The sequence below is a fragment of the Dermacentor albipictus genome, chromosome 7, assembly GCF_038994185.2.
Source record: "Dermacentor albipictus isolate Rhodes 1998 colony chromosome 7, USDA_Dalb.pri_finalv2, whole genome shotgun sequence".
NCBI lineage: Eukaryota > Metazoa > Arthropoda > Arachnida > Ixodida > Ixodidae > Dermacentor > Dermacentor albipictus.
In genome coordinates this window covers 102207928-102224870 of record NC_091827.1, presented here as the reverse complement: position 1 = coordinate 102224870, position 16943 = coordinate 102207928, and the positions used below count along the sequence as shown (strand labels likewise).

The window sequence follows — 16943 nt, the reverse complement described above, 5'->3', positions numbered from 1 at the left end:
GCATCATCAGGCTTGTTTGCTTTTGGGTAGCATTAGTGCACAAAACAGCCGCTGAAATCGGTATATACATACTGAGTGTTTTCGCGGCTAAACTGTTTTCGCAGCTAAACAGCTTAGAGATACTTAAGAGTTTTACTACACCACTTTCGCCGCAAAACTCCTTTTACTTTACAACGTTCACTTCAGTCGCTCGTAGCTGGCTTCATGTGAAGTAAAGCAGCAAAAGCAGGAGCCTAAGAAACGGGCCTTCTGGCTCATACACATGACATCGGAGTGACAGTTTTAAAGTCACATGCTCCTACATTCGTACAGCTTGCATTGCAGCTAGGTAAATTGCATCGAGAAAAAACAGCCTTGCAATTTTTTACTATGTGTATGTCAGGAGATGTGGGTCGCTTTTACGCGGCATTAGCTACACCTCTTTTGCGAATTCATAAGTAAGCTAAAAAAAACGTCATACATAGAATGGATGAAAGACGACCGACCTAAAGTTCACCACATACAACGAAGAGAATTGTTTCTGCGAACATAAACAGAAGAACCACAGGAACAGGATAATATGAGTGAACACACAAAACACATGTAAATCAAATTGGGTCCGAATTGGATCCAATATCCAAAATAGATATTCAAAATTCTTCAAGAAACTTCACTAATGCGCATGGTGCTCTCTGTTGCAAGTATTCCGATGGCAGTACGCCCAGTATTTTATCCAGTTATATTGGTTTTCTATTCAGAGCGTGAATATTCTCAAAAGCATGTTACGATTAGTCATATCTTTTGCACTGTAACAGCATACGTTCTGTGTCTTCTCGAGCCTACTCACAAGAGCACACAGCAGCGTAAGTTTTTCATGCCTTGTCCAAGAAGCATTTATTATTGGGCGTATTGTTTAGCGTTACAGAAACGGCGGCAAAGCAAACGTACGTGCATTTACAAATATCTCTACAGCGCATTCCTGATGAGAAGGCACGTTAGCGCTGTGGGCTGTATATCATAAATTTAATTATCGGTTGCGAAGTGCTGTGCTGTATTGGACAGCATGTAATCGTTCTGCAGCCGGTTTCTAAGCATGGATATGCTTATCCATGCTGGATGCCTGGCAGAAACTTCAGACCTTGAATTCTTCTCGCTAACGTATTGCTTCACGGGAGAGGGTAGCCTATCTCTCTGAGGGCTTCGTACCCGGTGTTTCCACAAGCAAATGATTTTGCAAACCTTGATTGACTGTTCGCGCTGACCACAAGTTACCTTGATTGTTCTGGAAAAGAGCACGAATTTAGTCCTCATTTAAAAACGTCGCGTTTTGAGCGAAATTAGTTGCTCTTTCTGAAGCTTACGATGCTGCCTCTGTATATTTCAGACAGTTGTTGAATGGTCGATGTTTTTTTTTTCAGTTTAGTCTAGGCTACTGTAAGGTCTGCAGTCTTCTTTCTCTGCCAATCTAAATCGGTCACACTAACTAGTGAAGTTTCTTCAAGGCGTGCATCATCGGAGATCAAAGAAAGTTGCCTATTAGCATCGCCTGACTTGTGTACTCCTCGATCTCTCAGCAGACACCGTGCCTGAGAAAGTATCAATGGGTGGAAATTCATGCTTAGTTAACCCTGTAACGCCCTGAAGTTGTTTTAATGAAAAAAAATATTTATATGTAAATTAACGCTTCACATGTCTCAGAAATCACAACCAAATAATATTTTATTTTTGTGCATAAATATTTATACATAATACAGGGCGTATCATATGTTATACACTGGGAATTACTGCTAATTACTATGGATGTGCCTTACACATGGTATGAAGCAAAACAGTCGCGATCTTTGAGGCATAACTGAACATTGGACTTGCCACAATAAATTAAAGAAAAAAGTTATTTGCTGGTGGGCAATGCCTATACTTTAGCCTGTCGGTGCCCCAGATTGGCATGTGGCCCACTCCATCCTTGCTCACCTCGATGTGGGGCGAACTTGCACATACCTTGCCCTTTTCGGAAGCCGGTATTCTGAATGAGGATGGTCTTCCAACAGGCTTTTTTACCCAGTGCAATGACGCACTCGGCTATACAGCTCTGGAAGTGTCGGAGGTTCACTACATTCTTCTTATTCAGCCTGCACAGTACAGTAGCCAGGTATTCACGGTACTCATCATTATCATATGAAAAAACAAGGTACTGGTACCATCTGCGAGATTTGATTCGAAACTTGTATAGCTCCAGCAAGTAATTCAATGGTTCCATGCCTTGTTGATCAGTTTTGAATTCTATCTTATCTCTTGAGTTAGACACTTTTTATTCTTTGTCTTTTCTTTATTAGGTCCTTTGTTACATGGGAGAACTTGCCTATTGGTTGCCTTGGTGCCTTGCCTCCCACTTGAAGGGAAGCCAGCCTAGTTGAAGCCAGCCTAGTTGCGGTTTCATTCATTACCTCTATGTCATCTTCATCTCTCTGTTCTAAGGCTGTATACTTCTTTGGAAGTACCAGCCTGAATTTGTCTGCGTTTAGGCTTACTGCCTCTAGGTTGACCTGTTTCTTCTTGACCAATTTTACTCTTTCTCTCTTGAAATTGCGGTGAATCTTAGCCCTCACTAAGCTATGACCACTGCACTTTACCCTCCTTATCACTTCTACACCCTGCACTATGCTGCACTATGCGCTATGCTGCGTCCTGATCTATGCTGGCATTGGCAGAAAGTATGAAATCAATTTCATTTCTTCTTTCACCATTAGAGCTTTTCCAGGTCCACTTCTGTTGCTTAGCTTCCTGAAAAAAGTGCTCATTATTCGCAGCTGACTCCTTTCTGAGGATTCTACCAGCATCTTTCCTCTAGCGCTTCTAGAATCGACGCCATAGTGGCCAATTTCTTGTTCACCAGCCTTCCTTTTCCCCACTTTTGCATTGAAGTGTCCCATTACTACAGTATACTGAGTTTGTAGTTTCTTCATCGCTAATTCAACATTTTCATCAAACTGATCATCGTCATCTTCACTGGATGTTGGAGCGTAGGCTTCCACTACCTTTAATCTATACCACTTATTAAGTTTCATTACGACTACTGCTACCCTTTCATTACTGCTGTAGAATTCGTCAACGTTTCCCGCTATGTCCTATGGATTAGGAATCCTACACCCTTAGCTGGGTAACCCTTAGTATAGGCGCACAAATTCGCATTTATAAGGTACATCGTAACTAATATATTATAATGTACATTGTAATTAATACAAAATATAAGGTACATTGTTGCCCTGGAAAAGGTTTACAAGGTACATGGTAACTAATATATTATAAGGTACACTGTAACCAATATAAAATAAAAGGTACATTGTTACCCTTGAATATTCTGCAGCTTTAAAGGTTACGCTGTAGTCTTTTATTTTCTAAAAGCAAATGTAACCTCTAAAGGACGTGTTAAATTTGCGGGTTACTTCAGCAACTTATAGGGATATTTTTCGTTTTGATTGCATCATATTTGTATAGCCAAGCTAGAAAGTGTACAATTTTCGACTACAAGATATTTGCATGTCGAGTTGGGCCGATATTGTCATGCCTGCCAGTTGACTGATATGTTTCACCTCAGATTATAGTTATGCTGGTGTTTAAATTGTGGGACTGTAAATAGGAGACTTCCACTGTCAATGCATTTCATTAAAGCTTTAAAGAGAGCATGTAATTTGCTCGAATTGGTATTGACCCGCACATTTTTCTTTCAGTCCCATAATTCAAACTTCTGCATGACAATCTGCGGTGAGAAGACATCAGAGGCAACTGACAGGCATCTCAATGTTAGCCCCATTCGAGATGCAGAACATTTTGAATCATGACGCGGTGATAGATCTTATAGGTTAGCTATAAAGATACAGCGCAATCACAATAAAGACATCTGAATAAATAGCTGAAGTAACCTCTAAATTTAACATAGCCTTTGGGGTACAGTTCCTGCTTGACTACCAATATAACTCAGCTGTAGGTGCCTAACATATACAGCCTCTGAGTTAACGTCCCTCCAAAAAAATGTGAAAGCCAAAAATACCTCCAGTTCCTAGAGTATTACTTGTGCAGAAATGCCACTATTTATTAAAAATTCATTTTGCGAAGGTACAAAATTACTTGAAGTACACACGTTTCAGACGTTTCAGACGGGCAGAAAGCACTCCTTTCACTAGCTTGTCTCCTGGCAGCACAACGTTTTGCGCGAGAGCAAGCATTTGGTAAAATGCAAATGGATATTCTAGGTTCTTAACATAATATGTCTGCAGGCAAAAGGTACGTGCCCGTTGTAATCCACACGTGGAGACAGTGATCACTTCGGCTTGGCTGCCCGCAAAAATACATATCTTGGCATGAGCACAGTAAATGTGAGGTGCTGTAACTTGGAGCTTATCAGCTGGCAATGCCATCTGTGAAAAGAAATTACAGATGACATAGACCGCTTCCCGAAATTTATTTATGTAGGTTAGAGCACGGCATGTATGTCGGATTTCCCTACATAATAAAGCAAAGAGATGTACGAACAAAGGCAAAAGGAGAGAAGTCAGCTAGGAATGCTAGCACTAGCAAACCAGACAGGCGTGTTACTCACAGTCAACACATATTGATTGTGCCTGAGTAGTTTGTATTTCCTAATTCACTGACTACAACGAATGCTCAAAACACGCATCTAATAATATATGGGGTTTTACGTGCCAAAACCACTTTCTGATTATGAGGCACGCCGTAGTGGGGGACTCCGGAAATTTTGACCACCTGGGGTTCTTTAACGTGCACCTAAATCTAAGTACACGAGTGTTTTCGCATTTGGCCCCCATCGAAATGCGGCCGCCATGGCCGGGATTCGATCCCGCGACCTCGTGCTCAGCAGCCTAACACCATAGCCACTGAGCAACCACGGCGGGTAAAAAAAAAAAAAACACGCATTTGTGGTCTAGTGTAGGTTGAGCCAGTTCCCATGCATTGTTCTCTTAAACGGTCGCATCTCTTACCAAAGTTTCCGAGGAAGAAATATCTCCACAAGAAGAATGAACAAATTGCTTTGCTATTTACTGAAAAAATTATGTAGCCCAGGTTATAAGTAGAACTTATCTATCTTACGACATCTGTAGTCCATTAGTTTAATGCTCGGAAGTGAAAGGCAGGAAGAGCTCGCACAACAAGCAAGACAATGCACAAGTTCTTCTCCCACCCACGGCATAGCTGTAAACCACATACGGGCACCAACAATGACATATGGCATCGCACTTTATATATATATATATATATATATATATATATATATATATATATATATATATATATATATATATATATATATATATATATATATATATATATAGCGTTGGCACTGGTAGGATAATAACGAAAAAAGATAGTACGCCGCACATTGTTCTTGCACAGTACATTTTCCGAACGTTTCGCTTTGACAAAGGCTGGGCCACCAGCCAAAACATACGTCGCACTTTCTTTTTTTCTTTATACACACTCATGTTCACTATACAGACGTCACTACATATAAACCATCGGTCCAGACTGTCACAGAGTGCATGCCCGCTACCTTCTCAAGATGGCCGTCATTGCCGCAGCAGCAGCAACGCTGCTTGCTCAGCGATGGGAAAGAGAGCCCATTGTCCCTGAGCTCGCCGGACCCGTTGGTGACGTGGGTTGCCTGAGCGCGACGGAGGGACGAGCCGGCTCGGCGAGCGGGAGACTGGCTTGGAAGACGGAGCAGCGTGGCCGTGCACCGGGAGACAGCTGAAGATTTGCTCGGCAGGCTGAGATCTCCAGGCCGAAGTCTTCGCCGGTCGAGCGACAGACGGTGCAAGTCCGTCAGGATCCTCGGCAGCGAGGTAGCAGCAGCCCGACGCTCTTCAGATCGGGATCTCGGCAAGCACGCCCCAGATAAGCCTCGTGTTCCAGCCCGCTCTCAGAACTTTCCGCCGCACTGTATTTTTTTAATCGCGTGTCATCTTTCATTTATTTATCCATCGCGTGCTAATTATTGTATGTTCTGTTTGTGTAGTGTTTGCCGCGTTTATTGTCACGTGTATTTTTCATTTTTGTCCCGTATTTTGTTTGTTATTTCGCGAGTGTAGGATTTCCCACGTGGTGGGCTTAGTGTCGCGCGAGCGGCGTCAGGGCGTGTGTTGTGTGACCCGCACGCCTTCCACGAACTAGGCCCCGCTGCTGGTAATTTGTATGTCTTTCCAGTATGTCTCGCGCATGATTTCACTTTATTAAATTGAGTGTGTGTCGACCTTATCGTCGGTCAGCAGTCGAACCCTCAATAAACGCACGCGGGGTGGTTTTGTAGTCGCCCCATCCCCTCCGGTTCGGTGAGTGCGACTGGCTCACCACCAATCTTTGACACAGACCAACATTACTTGCAAGAAAACATAAGCAACAAATTGAATATACAAACAAATTAGATCAATTTCATTTTATAAACATTAGGACACATGATTGCATCTTAAAGCTGAACAGAATCGTCGTAAAAAAGCAGGGCTGTTCATGCAGCAATATGTTCATATCGAATTCAAGTATAATAGAAAGATGAACCTTGAATATAGAATCAAAGCCATTATATATGCATGAGCTAAAGTACAGTGCGTAAATTGAGATATTTGTGTCGTTTGGTTTCAAAGTTGTTGCAGTTGTCAGGATAGCTAGCAACTTCGGAGAGAGAGGCACTGACTCAAATTCCTTTCATTTCTCAGGACACCTGCATTGTACCAGTATACCTCAGGTTATTCTAAAATATTGGGTTCAGTTTGGTCTACGTCTGCGTTCTTTTCAACAAAGATGCATCCCAACCACACCAGATTTTGACTGCACTCGAGTGCATGCATGCAGCCGACAATGCCTGCTTTCAGAAGTGAAGGGGAACAGGTATTGACCCCATTTGCCCCGACCCTGGTGAACCATCTATGTAAGTGGTACAAGCTCAAACTTGCTATGAGGAGGTGTGTGCAGCGGTAGCCTCTTTGGCAATGCTGGCTCACAGGGCATGAAAGCGTCGCGCAGGTGGCTCGCACCGACAGAACCTGTTATGCGTTGTGGTAGGGCATGAAAGGCAATGCTCACTGCAGTTAAAGGACGGATTATGAATAAAGGTCCGTTAATTACATCATTGCTATGCTGCAAGAAAAGTTCGCCTCAGTTGTTGAATTTGCCAATGTACTGCCAACCGTCCTCATCATCAGCGTATGCTATGTCCACTGCAGGACGAAGGCCTCTCCAATAATCTACAATTTACCCCGTCTTGCGTGAGCTGATTGCTTTTTATGCCTGCCGACAGCGACCGAATCAAAAGCGGGTGGAGGGGGGGGGGAGGCTCAGCCTCCCTTGTTTGAAAGTGGGGGGGGGCAAGTGCTCCCCCCATCCCTCGGTACATACGCCTATTGGTACCTGGATGCCCCACCACAAGACACGGAATGTCCACGCTGCAGCCCTTTGTGGCCACTTATATGCTGCACAAGAAACGCACCCGCCTAGGGCACAAAGTGCAACATATCGCTGAGACTAATTGAATAATTTTGTAACGTCGCACAGCGCATTCCGGCACGACGCTCTCAGCCAAACGACACAATCATCTGACGCTCTATCCTTTTTCGTCCTCTGTTCTCTACAATAGATCTCACATGCCAGTCAGTTCGTCCTTTTCAGTGTGCGCCACTTGACCTACTACAATACTTTCCGAGTCGCAAGTGCATCTGCTTAATAAACCCCGAGTCATTGTTATAAACATTGCAAAAACAACTCACAAAAGTAGGCAGGTTTATCTAAGGATGAAAAGCTGTATTGCTGCGCAAAGCAGAGAAGGGACTTCATTCCTGGCTCTCTGCTATCCTTATTAGAGTTTTAGTGTAGGGGACGCAAGCGGCTTGCGTACGCAAGAACTAGGGGCGACGGTACTGCGCGTGCGCAGACCGCTACGTCTACTTGCGTCCTTGGGTTGTTTGGCCGGCCGAAAACATCGCTGCCCCTAAGTGGTCACGTTACCCACGTGACTCTCGCGGTGTAGGAGGACTTACGAGTAGCTAGCGAATAGATAATCTAATAAATCTTTCGCCAAGTGTCGACAGACGTCGTTTTGGTATATATTAGAGAGGTTTAGCATGTCCGGTATGCGGATAAACGCAGTTGGGGCGTTGGGGCGGAGCCATAAAGGGGAGCGTCTTGCATGGTGCATCCACCTGGCGGCGTAAAGCGCAAACTGACAAAATCAGCTGATATTTCTGTAACCAAGTCTATTCTACTTCGCTGCTGGTGTAAATTTTCGGCAATGGCGTAATTGTGTTGCTACAAAAATTTATACCCGCAGCAATGTAAAATACACTTGGTTACTGCTATATTAGCTGTTTTTCTCTGTTTGAGCTTTGCGCTACCAGGTGGCAACACCATGCAGGCAGCTCTAGTTCATAGCTCCGCCCCAACACCCCAGCCTGCGTTTACCCGATTACCGGACACTCTAAACCTCTCAATTAACTGCTTTTAATAAGAATAGTTTTATGTGCTTTACTTCATATGCTTGATTTCATGTTTTAAAAAATGATAATGCATCAAAGATCAGGCGTTGATGGCGCTGCGAGCGCATGCGACCTCACTCCGGCTTGCGTTTGGGGCCGCTAACCTATAACGTGTTTCTGCTTGCGTACGCAAACGCAAACGCACCCAAGCGCTTGGGGCCCCAACGCCTTGCGTCCCCAGTACTGGAACTCTCTATTACCTCAAAACCCGAATTTTATTTTATTGACGATACTGCCCCTAAATACTTTACTTATTGTGTTTTAAGGAAGCAAAGACACATACAGATAGATCCCAACCACACAATAAAGTACATCGCTCTTTAGAAGTATTCGCCAGCTAGAGATGAGAATATCTTGAACTAGGTTTTTCAGTCTCGCAAAGAACCCTGTTCACACATCTATGAGAGGATTTGAGCAGCAAACTATTCAAGAGTGCATGTCCACCTACCTCACATATGAGACTGGGCCCAACATTGCCTTGTATGTGCTTCATAACAACCACCAGCGTGCATTCCCGTTCTTCTTTTCCGAGAAGACTCATGCCACAGCAGTGATTTTAGAAAATTGCTATGAATAATTGGTCACAAAATTAGCTTGAAACAATAAATAATGTTTGACATCGCAAAAATGAGCTGTACAGATCAGAACATTTAATAATTAAGTGCACTAGCTCATTCGCTGAGAACTACTTGGGAGCGTTCACCATTAAAACTACTATCATGGTTACTGACCAATTTTTAATGAATGTATTTTCTAAACTTGCTTTAAAATTTTCAAGATAACATTCTTGCACATTTCAAAAACATTCCAGACTACCAAGTACGTTAAGAGTTTAGTGAAAGCTGGTAACCTGTTTGCTTTTCTGTTTTAGTTAAGCTGACATGCTTTTATTCCTGCTACATTTCTTCTTCTGCCAGCTGAACTGAAAGCTTTAACTTATCTCAATAACATTTGCATAATGATTGCTTCCTGTGTGGCATTTCACGAAATAACCAGTACAACCTCCAATAAGTTTTCTTAAACGAAACAAATCTGCAACGGCTTTTACAATATTCAGCCCATAAAGTAACATTAGTAACAACAGACTATAGGTTGAACACGAGGGTTTAAGCTAAAGAGCTCACGTTTAAGCCAAGAATTTGCCTGCGCTAGGCAAGTCCCCATACGAAATCCTGGCTTTTTAGCTAAAGCACTCCCATCCAACCTGCAGCTTATTTCTATCATTCAAACATGTTTTGCCTTCAGACAACCTTAAAATATTAGTAATCTAAACTTGCTATTTCCTCCACCAAAAAGTACTGTGAGAGAGGGTCCATGTGTCTATGGCGGCGGCCTGGAAGCGTCACCGTGAGCAGGGTTCTTATTCTTTCAAAGTCAAGTGATGCACGAGTCATACTTGAGGAGCTTAGGGTCGGAAATAATTTAATTATATGCATAAATGGCAGCGCACCTCTCTGGCAAGGATCTATACAGAGAAATAGACTTGGCATAATGTGGCTTCTAATTCTGATTAAAGACGTTAGGGAACAAACCTGTAGTTCAGAAGCAGTGTTGTCATTTGTGATGGTTGCTCGGGGTTCCATAGCTGGTTCCATAGACCCTGTCAAAAATTTAATTTATCAGCTTATTTCTTCGCACAGAAGCGCACGCACAGTGCACGCACCGTGTCATCGCTCCTTGACGAAATTGTAGCCAATCGATCAGACACACCGCGAAGGATATCAGCGCCTGCTGTTGTAACAGCCGAAGTTCCGGATGCGGGAGTACCGATTAGCGCGACGATCTTGGCGTTCAGCAGCTTGATTTCACCTTCAGCGGCCTCCTGTTTCTGTTTCCAAATGTTTAGTTCAGCGAGTAGTGTTACCTGATCGTTTTTTAGCTTTTGGAACTTGTTCATAGCTGCCGTATTACTGGCTTTGGCACTAGTTAGTTGAGAAAGCAAGTGTGAGTGCGCTTCTCCTAATTTCCTAATAGCCTCTAGTGCAGCAGCAAAAGCTTCTTCTTGAGCCTTAGTCATTGGTCCAGGATTAGTTTCAATGCCTCCCGACAGCATCAGTGTTATTGCAGACAAGGCATAGCATATTTCACACGCCAGAGCCAAGAACTGTTTCAACACATCATTCAGGTCTCGTGGGCACGACACCACCAACAAGCAATAATTGCTGGATTTAACGCAAGCAGCACCTTTCAGGTAACTAATCTGAAAAGGTAACGAACGTAAGCCTGCCATTCTGGAAGTGGTGTCGTGCCCAAGTGAAGCGGCTGCCAGCTGACGATTATGAAGGCAGCCGGTTGCGTCCACCTTAGTCGTGCTGGATCCATGTTGCCAGATGAGCTCGCTCGTATCCAAGCTTGGCGTCCTGCGCAACCATGGCGGCCGTGCTGTAAGCGGATCCTCTACAGCAACATGGCACGAACCGAGCGTCCGGAACACACGAGTCAGGTGAGCGTGATCTGAAACGGCAACGGACGTAAGCCTGCCATTCTGGAAGTGGTGTCGTGCCCAAGTGAAGCGGCTGCCAGCAGGCGATTATGAAGCCAGCCTGTTGCGTCCAATAATAATCTCATGCTTCTTTTTTCTCGCCTCATAAAGAAGGCAGAAGAGGCCAGAGGAGCATTAATTTGTCACTTGATAAACTATACGTACGTTGAAAGTGCTCCCCAATCCGTAAATGTCAGACTCATAACAAACAACAACAAAAACAATTGCGGCGGCGTGTGTCGGAAGCGGCATGCGGCGGCAACGGGATAGCTTTCTGCAGGACACATGTAGTGCCATTGAAAAGCGCTAAATGTATATAATATTTGCTCGGTCGGTAATTGTACTTCCGCCACGAATCATCATTATTATTACAGAGCATTCTTTACCCGCGGCCTATAGCTTCCGCTATGCGGCTCTGCCGGCTCAATCAGTAATTTGCTCTCAGGCAAAATTTGCGACTGAACACCTGTACACGTGCGTATCAAGTGGATCAACCATGTGTGCACGCAGGTAACTTATCCTGCGCTTTGTTAATGTGTAAATTGCGAACTTTCACTGCCTATATAATGTCTCCGTGGGGTCTCGGTTAAAGGTCACTTAAAATTCTACAGGTTACAAAATAGACGTCAGACACTGGAGTTTTGCAAGACGCGTAGCGCCACGTGCGTGTGCAAAGAGGCAGTAATTGAGTAGTGCGAAGCCCGACTCCCTTGCTATGTTGCCTATGCAGCTAGCGACTGCGAAACAACGATTTAACTAGATTTTGGTTCATATTGAGAGTGTTTTGCGCATTTAACACTCAGACAGAGAGCTGTGAATTTATCCGATAGTCGGACGCGCCGCCGAACTGCCATAAAGCGCTTGCTGGCTCACTCGTCAGACTGATGGTGGGAGCGACGGCAACTCCGATAGCTCCACCCGCTACGAAGAAACGCCGAAATCGGTGCTACTGTTGTGCTGTAAATTGCCATGAACGTGAAGGACTGAATAACAACGTTCCGTTTTAGCGATTTCCATCGCGATCGTAGGAAGGGGATAGGCGAGAGCGCCGGATATGGGCTCTTCAACCTGTTGGGTAATCGAATTACTTGTATTCCCCACAACACAGCGGTTTGCATGAGCAAGTGCGACAATTTTCTTCTGCTGTAATTTGTTGTGTAGCCCTGACAGAGGGCCGTGGTAGCCAAGCGAAAACTCAAGAATCTGCAGCCGCCACTTCGTTGGTAACAAAAAAAAAGGAAACGTTGCGAACCATCCTGATTATGTGCCATCGGTATTTCCAAATTTTAACAGACGTCCGCCTCCGCTTGACTCAACAAGTGGAACGGAGAGATTTGGCAGGTCAGTTTAACCAAACATTTTCGTTAATTTATGAATTCAAAATCCTGTTCTAGAGCATCGTTGTATCGCGAGCTCATTTCTAGTTCCGGTATTTTGTATGTCCTGCGCCGATACAACAAGCACGTTTCGCAATGTGCTGAGCCTGCTCGACTGTGTTTTTCAAATGTGAGCAATAAAGTTGCTGTAGGAGCACTGGATGAGTAATTGCGAAGTAACACGCGTGTCTAAAGAAAAAAGAAATTCGCGTTTATTTACATTTATTTGTGCGCGCTTGTTGCTCGAAGCATCTGCGAAAAGTTCGAAGGTACTGAGCGATGCTGTAGCTCCTGCGAGAAAGAAAGATGCGGCGCGTATAGCAGTCTAGGAAGCTTACTTTCGTCTTGTTCGCACGCTGTTTGCTGCCTTGGAAAACGTTTTCAGTTTGCTGCCCTGAAAAAGGCTATGGAAGGATTTACTCTCTGTAAATAATTGCGAGAAAAAAACACTAAAATGCGTAAAAATATTGGAGATACTTAAGTCTTGTGTTCAGGACATTTTCGATATGAACCAAATTGAAATGCTTAGATTTTTATACTGATAGGCCTATAAACAACCCCGATGCTCCCTGTACTTGCGAGTTGCAACACGCCGAAATAACACCTGTGACTTCTAATATATTGTACACGTACTTCGCCCTGCTGAGCTTCCTCCCTTCCTTCTTCAAATAGTCATATCGGCCGGACATTTGCAATGAAATACGACCGTTTATAACCTTCTAAATAGACTGTGTGTCATTTAGTGCGTCTGCTGTCAGATGTTCATTTCGTCTTGGCGAATACGTACGAAAGCAGACTTTTATCCCTTTTTGTGCTAGCTGGAGACCAACTAAAGAAAAGCGGATTTCAGTCAATAAAGCTGCGAATGAGGCCATATTGTTAAAGTAGTCTGACAAAATAGTTTCCTGAGGGGTAACGTCACAAAGGCTCCGTGGTGCATGTCCCAACAATGACTGCCGTCTACTGTCTACCTGGCTCGACGTAGCTGGAAAAAGAGTAGAGACATCCCGGAACTAGGGAAATGTGCTCAGCAAAGCTCCCTATCAACAATATTCACCAAATTATTTGTCTGCTTTCGCTGATTCCACGGTGTGTGAACGTATGTCGTTCAAGTGGTGCTCCCAATTCACTCCCATGAAAGTGATTTGTGGCCCACTCTACCACTTCACGCGTGGGCGGCCGTATGTGTATACTTAAAAATTAAATTATGTGGCTTTATGTGCCAAAACCACTAATTATGAGCCACGCCGTAGTGGGGGACTCCGGAATAATTTGGACCACCTAGGGTTATTTAACGGGCTTATGTAGCACGGACTTATGTAGCTCCAGTAGCATAGAAGTACGCAATGTTGATGTATCTTAAGCAAGCATAACTTCAAGATCCAAACCATCAAACCTGGTGACCTGGCCTTTTATTCCTCACCGCACAGACCACCATGTGTATCACCCAGGCTTGTATTTCCCGCCAACACGCTACTAGGTGAAGTCGAAGCGCGAACCAAAATGATGCATTGGCGGAATTAAAATGTAATTTTTCTTCTCAATTACAACGCCAACTACTTTGATTAAAATTTTCCTTGCGAAAGTTGTGCTTTTCAATTATATGCGCTATTCTCCTTATTTTTTCATGGACGACTTTAGTCTGCCACCAACATCTCAACATAGGCCAAAACAGCGTTTTTGCCAAGCTCAGGGCTTATTTTAGAGCCTGTGCGCAGCACATAAGCGAAAATGAAATTTTCGTAAAGTTTAGGGAATGTTCTATCAAAGTAGTTTCAGGCTTTCTTCCCTGACCGTATTTTCTGAAAATTTTCCACAATACGCTACATTTTCCGCATTTAAACATCGGTGCTAACGAGTAAAAAACAATAAGTCCTTTTCTTAAACTGTTTTATAATGAAAGAACAATGTGGAGAGAACGCAAAAACGCAAATTTTGAAAGAATGCACAAAACGGTTGATCTTTGGCGAACTTTTTTAAAATTTGGTTTGTCACTATTTGGTAATATTCAAATGGCCCTCACGTACCCAAAAGTTTTTTTCCGGTTAAAATTGTTTGGGAAAATGCTGTGCAAGCACTGCTTATAGAGGTGCAATTCTTTAATTTATTGACAGAAATTACTTGCGAGCTTCGCGGCTGGATCAGTTAACGTGGAATGATTCATTTCCTCTTTTCATGCTTAACGCTCTATTTACGAAATTTGTGCCTTACGAGATGAGCACGTATGGACACACCGGTGAATACCGCCTGCAATCGATCAGGCGCTCTTGCAACGGGGCGGCACAGGACCTGTTTGCAAGCACTAAAGCGTAGCTGTATGATGCTTTCCAAGAGGCAGTTCTACCGATTCAGCACAATGCAATCTACGAAGCAAGCGAACGAATGCAACGTAAAGGTGCATTACGTGCAGTCACACAGGCACGTAAACGCTTTTGCAAAGCTGCCAAAGCTGTTAAAAGCAGACGCAGCCAGCCTTCGGGATCACTTGTTATGCTTTGCCTAAACCGACTACCGAAATCCGTGGGCGTCGCATATTTCTATTTTTTTTAACAACGTTTCCTTCGTGTCTCGTCTCGCCCTGTGATTCATTGCCTAACTTTGCAGTTTTCTTTCGCCTGGTCGCTACTCAAACTCCCGTCCGCATTGATGATCTAGAGACGACAGAAACGGGGTCATTTGAATCGGGGTCAGCTTTGAATCAAGGTTCACTCTGTTACAAACCAAGGACTGGCGATAACATTTAGATAAACGACAGCAGAGAAAGTGCCCCAAGGAGCGCAACCATAAAACGTATTGTCGGCCGGGTCGTCAACGACGCACATTCTTTTACGATCACGGACGAGGCTGTGGCTGGACGTGAACGAGGTGAGTGGGCCTTTTTTTACAGTGAAAAGCTGAGCTTTTTGTGACGTATTGCTTCAGGTTTCTGTGCTTTGCTACTGTCTGCGCGGTGGCTTTCAAACAGAATACCGCGTGAGAGAGCGCGTTGCACAGGGCTCGCTTCAGCAGTGTAAGGCTTAATCTAGTATCGCAAGTGATGATTGTGTAGCATCCCACAAAGGGAAACGGATAAAAAATAAAAGCCGCTGGAAAAAAGTGCACTGAGCAGCTTACCCACGCTCTTATGAAGCGCAAATATGTAGTTACATCACATCTGCATGAAGTGTCTCGAAAAGATTGCCAGTAGATACGACGTTCACCTCGTATTTTTGTCAAAAGGAAACTTACCAATATTTGTGCGGCCATTCAAAGAAAATTTCGAGGCAGGGCAGGTCATGAGGCTAGTGCATGTTTAGTAATACGCGTCTTCGCGCCTTGTATGTCGTTTTCATGTCACAAGTTCTTCATTGGGCAGACCGGCCGATGCGCGAATGTCCGCCTGAAGTAACAGTGCAGCTCACTAAAAGACGACAAATTCCCGTTTGTCAAGTCATTGTCGTTGCTGGTGTTGCTAACCGGATTTAGCAAACACGGGCGTCGTCATCAGACAAAGATCAGCGTACACGTGAGGTAGCTGAAGCTTATCGTATCCAGAAGCACCAGCGGATGTGTGCGTGTCAACAGCCTATCAGTTTAACGCCGGGTCAATGGGCATACTTTAATATTATGTAACGAGACGTATATAGTGCTTAGTCTGTTTTGTCGTTAGTTTAGCTCGTTTGTTCGCCTGTTTTTGGTTTGTGGCGCTGTATGTATACATTTATGACGTCTTAATGAAGTTTCAGTTCAAAGACAGAGCTTGTGTCGTCCCTTCTCGTCCGTGTCCATTCATTGCCCTGCTTCACAATGAAATTTTTCCAACTCGCCCAGTTCACTACAAGTCATGAAATGCACACGAATAATGTTCTAACGTGTCCTGCACGTTCTTGTTCTTATGGAACTGCCACAATAATAAAATAACGATTCAATTCAATAACTGATCAGGGCAGCCAGAAGGTCGTTTCTGCTACGTCTTCTGCCATGTCAACGAAGTAAGAAGGGAAGAAGCTCACCTTACATGATATTAAAGCAATGGAAACTTCGCTTTGTTTCTAGATTACCTCGACCGTTCCTGTGACGAGCATTGTACATTGCACTCGTATCGTTCTCTAAAAGGCAGCGGTTGAAATGAAAGTGCTGCGAGTTTAAATAGATTGTGTCATCGTGATGTAGTGCTATGAAAAATGGGTGTCGTGCATTAATTCTGCCATTTTGCTGATTTTGTAGTAGCTTACACGGCATCACGATTTGCTCACATGTCTGGAAGAGAGGGCATCGAGAACGGTGGTGCTCGACACACCAAGCGGAAAAGAAAATTTTTGTGTGGCTGCACAGACAAATTCCACTTAAGCAACGCACGGCTCTCTTCCTTGCCTTTGCTTTGTTCGGAGGGGAAGGGGTATTTTATGGTGGGGTTTCTTACGTTCACACTTATCAGTTAACAGTACTGTAGTAGACGTGAAAACTGCACAGTGTCAATGTGTCCTTGCTCTTCCATAGCGCAGTGACTTAGTGGCTGTAGCGTTGCGCTACTGACCTCGGGCCACGTGCCTCGGGCTCATGCGTTCTATCCTGACCGCTTTTTCATGA

At 44.0% G+C, this 16943-nt stretch overlaps 1 protein-coding gene across 2 annotated transcripts in view; it reads left to right on the top strand.

Annotated features, from left to right (window-relative positions):
• Positions 1-14580: 14580 nt before the first annotated feature.
• Positions 14581-16943, top strand: part of LOC135917233 (organic cation transporter protein-like) — a 104257-nt gene continuing 101894 nt past the window's right edge. Inside the window, exon 1 of one of the 2 annotated variants that reach the window (XM_065450772.2) lies at positions 14581-15239. The gene's annotated coding sequence lies outside the window, so the exon portion shown is untranslated. The remainder of the gene's footprint in view (positions 15240-16943) is intronic. The other variant, XM_065450771.2, reaches the window with a different exon arrangement.